Source organism: Cavia porcellus, unplaced genomic scaffold (genome assembly GCF_034190915.1).
Source record: "Cavia porcellus strain 051 isolate PalLab524CR breed Dunkin Hartley unplaced genomic scaffold, mCavPor4.1 scaffold_1, whole genome shotgun sequence".
Lineage (NCBI taxonomy): Eukaryota > Metazoa > Chordata > Mammalia > Rodentia > Caviidae > Cavia > Cavia porcellus.
This window is the reverse complement of record NW_026947484.1, coordinates 190,401,670-190,409,996: the sequence shown is the minus strand read 5'-3', so window position 1 is coordinate 190,409,996 and position 8,327 is coordinate 190,401,670. Positions and strand designations below refer to the sequence as shown.

Here is an 8,327-nt window from a genome sequence, read left to right as displayed (position 1 = left end):
TGACATCATAGTTTATTCTGGGCCATGGAGAATTTTCAAAAATAATATACTGTGTATATTTAAAGCTTTATCTTGAATATACAAGTATCGCAATGATTAAATGAAAAATGTGAACATACTTCCACCACAAAATGATATAGATAATATAATTCTTACTACACCAGTGCTCTGGGTGGCTGTTTGCTTATTTCATTCATTCATTCCCTCATTCAGGAAATGCTTTTTGAGCACTGTGTTCCAAAAGCAGAGTCACAGGGTTGCGCAAAAGTAGCTAATGCCACAGCTTTCATTGAGTGTGAGACCTACCAGTTCAACTAGCTATTAGATAATCATACTAAATAATGCATAATTATATTTACAAATGAGATAAAATCTTCAAGGAATCTGTTGTGGACTAAGGTGTCCAATGTTTCCCTGAGAAAGGGACACTTGAACAAAGATCAAAGAAATTAATAGAATATAATTGAGTCAAGTTAGGGTTGGAGAGGTGAAGAGTATTCTAAATGAGAACTGGTATATCACAGTCCTTTGGTATGAAACAAGCACTATGGGGGCTGGGGGTTTAGCTCAGCGGCATAAGCACCTGCCTTGCAAGCAGGTGGTCTTGAGTTCGATCCCCGGTACCGATAAAAATGAAAAAGACAAAAAAAAAAAAAAAAAAAAAAGAAAAGAAAAGAAAAGAAAAGAAACAAGCACTATGTCATGTTAGAAAGCTGAAAGTTAATTTTTTTCCAAAGGAAGAGCTAAAATATGCTAAGGAAGGAGCAAGGGAATGGAATCAGGACTTACTGTGAACATGTAAGCCCTATTGCATTACACTGATGAAAATGGTTTTTTTTCTAATCACATCTGGTTCTAGGATCTCTGGAGTTTTCTATTTGTAGCAATTTGGTAGCGCTTGTAGCAATGAATACATACCTCAGGAAGAGAGAAAACTGGTTAGAGGAGAAACTTTTGCTGAAAAGTTCATGGAACTTATTCATGGAACTTTCCTCATTCCTCCATTCCCTGTTCTTAAAAGCTTTCCACCCCCAACCGTTGAGAGTATGTTTTTCATAAAATCTCATTTCCTTTCCTCTATATGTCCTGACTTCTTTTTTCCTATCCTCCTCCTTATACTCGAAGAAGTAGCTGTTTCTACTCTTTTTTTTTCTTTTTTCTTTTTTGTCTTTTTGAGACAGTTTCACTATGCAGTTCAGGCCGATCTTGAGCTCACTTTGTAGCCCAGGCTGGTCTCGAACTCACAGTGATACCCCTGTGTCAGCCTTCTGAGTGCTTGTTTCTAATCTTTAGAAGTACAATTTTAGGTAGACAAGGATGATGATAGGATGAGTTACAAAGATTGAATTCAGAATTGGCAGGGCAATAGAGTGAGGGGGTATATTATTCAGAATTCTTTGTTTAAATTGGGACTGCATTTTCCCAGAAAAAAAAGATTTTAACCTAGAGATGCTTTGCCACTGAGCTGTATTCCTTGCCCTATTTTTTGTTTTAAGATAGGGCCTCACTATATTGCCCTGGCTGATCTTAAACTTCCATTCCTCCTGCATCTGCCTTCCAAGTACCAAAGACTTTCTTAAAGATAGTTAGGTACTCTGGTATTTAAAATCAGTAATTCTTAATCATATAGAGTATGCTTATTTTTTTAAACCTAGGCAGTAAATGAACTAAATATCAGTTATAATCCTGGAGAATAAATGATTCCAAGGAAATTTTTCCCTATTTATTTAAATATAAACAAGTAGTCATACTATTTTGTAGTTTACTTTTTTCCTATAGTATATCGTGAACTACATATGTTAATAGATTTCTACAATAGTATATAAATATATCTTTAGGTTAAATCTCTAGAATAAAGTTAGGACTTTTGATATACATTATTAATAGTTCTCTGTGAAGATCATACCAGTTCTCATTCCTATCACAAGTGTCTAACTCCCCATATCCTTGCCAATGCTGCGTATTGCCATTCTTTTTTTAATCTTTGCCAAGGTGAAAATAGTAAAATGTTTTAATTTTCAGTATTGCTTTATCTAATAGCATGCCCAACATCTGTTGAGCTAGTAAACAGATGTTGTATCTGCATTGAGGAAGATAATTTCCTATATACTTCAGTTATATAATAAGTTAAATTAGCTTACCAGATGTGATAATCACTGTCACATTAAGGGCTTCCCAATGTAGAGAAGGAATAATGACATAGAATGCAAGAATTAAATTGAAAAATTTAATAGAAGTAATTCAGTACTAAAAGTAATTCAGTAATTCAGACTAGAAGTAATTCAGTACTAAAAAGGAAAAGTACATATAAACCAGAATATAATTGTCAAAGAGTTCTAAAAAATGTTTTAAGTGATAGGACAATTGTCAAAATATAAAGTGACAGTTTGAAAAATAATGTTATTTACTCATCATGTTATTTATTAAATTAGGTGAGATTTGCTGAAGCTGTTCCCTACAAGAACATATTAGGCATTGAGAGAATTGGTATATTGGAAAATAGAAGTGATTATCCAAAATCAAACCATAGAAATTCAGGGATTTTAAAATATGAAGGAAGTTTAGTAATATGAAACTTAAAGAGCACCAGCTGCCATGGGAGATGCTTCCCGCAGTAACCAGCTCAGGTCCAGGAGATAGTGGCCCACCCTTTCTTCAAGTGCACAACAGCCATCAGGGACATTTCCTGCAGGTAACTCAGGTCATGGACGCAGCCACCAGCCCTGCCCCTACTCACATACCAGCTGTCATCCAGGATGCTTCCTACCACGGGTAGCCAGCATGGACTGGAAAAAGCAGCAGCCAGTACTGCACTAGTGCACCTAGTGGCCACCATGGACTACCCATAGCCAGCACTGGTCAGGAGAACCAAAAAGTTACACTTTGGAGAAGGTGTAGCCAATGGAGGAAGTGCCCGGGATCCCACTACCCACTTGTCTGGAAGAACCCAGGAAAATGTCAAGATGGGGAAGCAAAAGGCAGTCTCTGGCCTCCCGCCCATGCAGAGCAAGTCCAGGAGATGTAAACATGGAAGAGATTGGGACCTGCATACCTGAAGTTTCTGAAGTAATGGCAACTGAAGTAAAGAAACAACTTCATGAGGCTATAAAAGAAGTTAGAACAGAAATACTACCTCAGGTAAAAGGAGAAATGAAAAGCAGAATAAAAGAATTGCTAAACATCTAAAGAAGATAGAGATTTAAAAAATAGGGGAGCATAGGAAAATGAAGGTAACCTTAAATGAACAATATAAGAAGGATTCAGATTGCATGAAACGGGGCTGGGGATTTAGCTCAGCAGCATAAGCACTTGCTTGCAAGCATGTGGTCGTGAGTTTGATGCCCAGTACTGATAAAAAGATTTTAAAAAAAAGAGACTTAGATTGCATGAAACAGATTCAAAGAGATATCGAGAATATTAGAAACTCCCTTGAAAGCTGGCAAAACTGCCTGAAAGAAACTGAAGATAGACTTTTCGATCTTGAAGACAGTTTTGCAGCTAGTGATTGAGAAAGGAAAAATCTCTTAAAAATAACAAGGATCCAAGAAATAATATTTCAACAGTTATAAGATGATGCAAAGAAAAATAAGAATAATAGATGTCAGCAAAAAAATAAAAAAGCAGGAGTCAACATAAATGATATAAAAGGGCTATTTACAGGGCCGGGGGTTTAGCTCAGCAGCATAAGTGCCTGCTTGGCAAATGCGAGGTTGTGAGTTCAATCCCCAGTTCAAAAAAAAAAAAAGAAGGCTGGGGCTGGGGATTTAGCTCAGCGGCATAAGCACCTGCCTTGCAAGCAGGCAGTCGTGAGTTTGATCCCCGGTACCGATAAAAAGGAAAAAGACAAAAAAGAAAAAAAAAAAAAAAAAAAGAAGGCTATTTGCAGAAGTAATAGCAAAAAACTTCCCAAGCATGGGGAAAGGGTGTAACATACAAATAAGTGCAGCATCTAGAACTCCCAACTAGCCATAACCAAAATAAATCTACACCCAGACATGTAATCAAGATCCCAGAAATTCAGCAAAAGAACAAAATATTAAAAGCTGTTCGAGAAAAGATACAGATCATAAACCCATCAGAATCACTACAGACTTCTCAACAGAAACCATCAAGTCAAGAAGAGCTTGGAGTGAAGTACTTCAAGTCCTGAAAGAACAACTTCTAAACCAGATTGATGAAGTCTACAAAACTAATAGGGAAACGATACTTCCATGACAAAGAACAACTGAAGAAATTCATGACCACCAAACCAACCCTACAAAGAAGGACATTCTAGAGAGAGCTTAAAAAAAAAAAAAAAAAAAAAAACATGGGGGAATCACAGTGCAGGGCAGACAATTGAATGGAGAGAAAAAGTAGGCAGCCAGGGGGCTGGAGATATAGCTCAGCGGCATGTCGCGCCTGCCTTGCAAGCAGGCAGTCGTGAGTTCCATCCCTGCTACCGATAAAAAGGAAAAACACACACCAAAAAAAAAAAGTAGGCAGCCAGAAGCAGGAAAATAGCATGGCAGAGATGAGCCGGTACATGTTGGCCATAACCATTAATGTAGATGGCCTCAATTTACCGATAAAAAGAAACACAGGCAGAATGGATCAGAAGAGAGGATTATCAATGTGCTTTATACAAGAAACACATTTAACTCAAAAGAAAATTCATAGACTGAAAGTCAAAGACAAAACAATGCTCTATGTAATAGGTAACCAGATAAAAGTAAGGTTAATGCTGGGGTCTGTGCCTAGATCTCCAGTCCTCCAAATGAGTGCATAGCAAAGGCCTAAAGGAATGGGACAAGCAGCATGATCTTCAGGGCTCCATGAGGACTAAAATTCTTGGCAGAGCTCATAACTCTACTAGCTGGCCAACCAACTGACCCTGGGCAACCTGTATTTAATCAGAACAAGCAAAGAGTTGAGTGGAAACCTGAGTAGAATCTTGGGAGGGGTTCAAGGACCCCTCAGAGCAACAGACAATGCTAATTAAGGAGGACTCTCCAGAAAGTCTCCAGGTGACCTCAGCTGTGGCCAATCTTGCCCCCTGAGGTGTCTTCTTGCTCTCAGTTCAGCCATGCCCAAGCCGCACCATAGCCCTACACGTGTATTCAGCTTCAACATCTCCAACAGGGTAGCTTGCCCATCAACTGCAGAATGGATAAGAAAGTTATGGCTTTTTATCCAATGGAAAGCTACTCAGTTTAAAGAAAGATAACCTCAAGGCTCTTGTAGGTAAATAGGTACAACTTAAGATCATGTTCATATGTGAAATGTTTCAGAGTCACATGGGTGAACATCGTGTTTTCTCCCTAGTATAAAAAACTAAAGGAGTTAGTGGGATCTAAAATGTGCAATAGATACTGCAAAGGGGAGGAAATGTCTAAAAAGGGAAGGCAGGGGCCATTGTTAATCTATTATGCGTTTTGAAATGCTGTGTTGTGTTCATTGTTCTGTTTAGTTTTTGTTTGATTGTATTATATTTGATGGCATGGGCAATTATTTCAAAGATAACAAAACAAAGTAGCCACTATTGATTTCCTGTCATCTTGTTTAGAAACTATTGTTTTCATTGTTTTGTTTTGGTTTTATTCTGTTTTGTTTGATTTTATTATGTCTGATGGTATGAGCAGTTATTTTGAAGATAACAAGAGACATTATGGTAACCGTTGATGTTTTCCTATTACCTTGTTTTGAAGTCCTGTATCACATTTATTGTTTGTTTTGATTGGTTTTATTCTGTTCTGTTGTGTTTCATTTTATTATGTCTGATGTTATGGGCAGTTATTTTAAAGACAATAAGAAGCATTATGGTAGTCATTACTGATTTCTTTTTATCTTGTTTTGAAGTCCTGTATCGTGTTCATTACTTTGTTTTGATTAACTATTCTGTTTTATTTTGTTTGGTTTTATTTTCTTTAAAAAAAATGCTTAAAGAGAAGAGGCCAAATACTTATTTAGAGTTTCTGAAGAAAATAAGATAGATAATGGGAAGGAAAAAAAATTTGAAGAGAAAAAGCCCAATAAACCCATGTGGCAGTTCTCCCTGGACATATAGTTAAACTACAAGAAAACAAATACAGCAATCTAGCGCTTTAAATTATTTCTGTAATTTTTATATACAGTGACAGACACTCAAAAAAAAAAAACAAAAACAAAAAACAAACCCTAGGCATACTATGAAAAACCAATAGAAGTACTATACCATATAAATAAATTCTTAGGAAATCCCAACATTAAAACTATGATATATTTAAGTAACTGAAACACAAGATGACTGTCCTAACTTTTCATGATAGCCCACATGGTGTTTTCCAGACTCAGTGTACTTTTGTCTTTGCTCTTACTCTCTTTTCTGTTTACATGGCCCAACCTCACTCTACAGTACCAATTTCTCCCCAGCTCTTCACTTTTGCTTTGTTGAATAAAATTTGTCACTGCTTTTAAAAAACAAAAGACATGACAGAGAAATTTAGTAGAAAACTATAAACCATAAAAAGAAAAGGAAAATAAGAAAGAATAAACTCAGTGTTGTGAAGAATAAACTGGGTGTTGTGTTGCCCACCTATAATCCCACCACTCTGGAAAACTGAGTCAAGGGGGATTGGAAAGTTTGATCCCAGCCTGAGCAATTTAGTGACTTTGCAAGACTCTTTCAAAATAAAAGAGAGCTGAAGATGTATTTCAATGTGATGTATACAAGGAAAAGAAGAATGGTAAATCTAGACCAGAATGATACAATAATGGTTGATTTGAAATTCAAAGATAAATCAATTAAATGACTTTATTAACATATTAAAGGAAAAATATTAGGAATAGCTTCATAAATGTTTCACACAATTTAACACATTTTCATGGTAAAAGTAACAGTAAATTAAAAATACAAAAGAGTTTCCTTAATCCAATAATAGAAATCTCAAAAAACAACAAAAGCTCTACAATAAAAAAATAGTACTTAGTGGTAAAATAATCTACAGATAACATTAAAATAGTAAGACTGATAGATAGTTCATATTAGCAGGAAACAAAACCCAATTTTAAAAAACTTACAGAAATACGGGGTCGCCAAGAATAAATGTAGCAAGATCGGCACAACCCTTATGGGGGAAAAAAAAAAAAACAACCCACCAAAAACCAAAAAGCTAGTTCAGTAGGCACAGGAGAGCTGGGGTAGATTCCTTGTCTACAGCAGTGGGGTTGAGCACTGAGGACCCAAGTTGCATCATTTCACAGAGGTGGATACTCAGAAGCAGTGCTTCTAGCAGCAGGTATACCAAATGAGTGAACTTGTTGGGAAAAGTGCATGGGTAAACCTGGGCCAAAGTTGGACAGTTGAGCTGAAACCTGTTTTGTGAACTGCACTGAATGCTTCATCGATACAAGCCAATTCATTTTAGGAATGGCACAGATGCAGAAGTCCAAGCCAGTCTTTTCAGAAAGCCTTTCTGACTGATCATAGTATTAACTCTTTGGAAAAGGAAGAAGGCGAAAGACCTCTACAGTGAAAATTACAAAACACTGAAGAAAGAAATTGAAGAAGACACTAGGAGATGGTAAGACCTCCCATGTTCATGGATAAACAGAATTAACATAGTTAAAACGGACATATTACCAAAAATAATGTATAGATTCAGTGCAGTCCCTGTAAAAATTACAATGACATTCCTCAAAGAACTAGAAAAAACAGTACTAAAGTTCATATAGAAAAACAGAAGGCCCAGAATAGATCAATCCAAAGCGAAAGTAGCAATGCTAGAAGCATCACAATGCCCTATTTCAAATGGTATTACAAAGCCATAGTAACAAAAGTAGCATGGAACTGGCATAAAAGTAGCCACATAGGCCAAAGTAATAGAAAGAGTACACAGAAACAAACCTATGTAATTACAACCATCTGATTCTTGAGAAAGGAGCCAGAAACATACATTTGGGGGGGGGGGAGGAAGCCTCTTTAACAAGTAGTGCTGGGAATACTGGATATCCACATGAGGCAGATTGAAATTATATTGCTCTATTAAAAAATTAATTGAAAATGAATCAAAACTAAATATACGATCTGAAACTGCAGCTGCTAGAAGAAAACAGGAAAAACACTTGAAGCATAGGCATAAACAGAGACTTCTTGAATAAGACTAATTGTACAAAAATTAATAGCAAGAATCAACAAATGGGACTGTATCAAATTTAAATTTCTGCACAGCAAGAGAAACAATCAACAGTGTATAGACATGGCCCACAAAATGGGAAATCTTTGCTAGCTACTCTCTGATAGAGGCTTAATATTTAGAATATATAAAGAACTAAAAAAATTAAAACCTCCAAAAAGTCAAATAGCAATA

The 8,327-nt window shown here is 36.3% G+C and overlaps 1 protein-coding gene across 2 annotated transcripts in view; it reads left to right on the top strand.

Moving 5' to 3' along the window:
- The window catches only part of Dcaf10 (DDB1 and CUL4 associated factor 10), a 61,906-nt gene that overhangs the window by 1,320 nt on the left and 52,259 nt on the right, over positions 1-8,327 (top strand). The window lies entirely within an intron of this gene.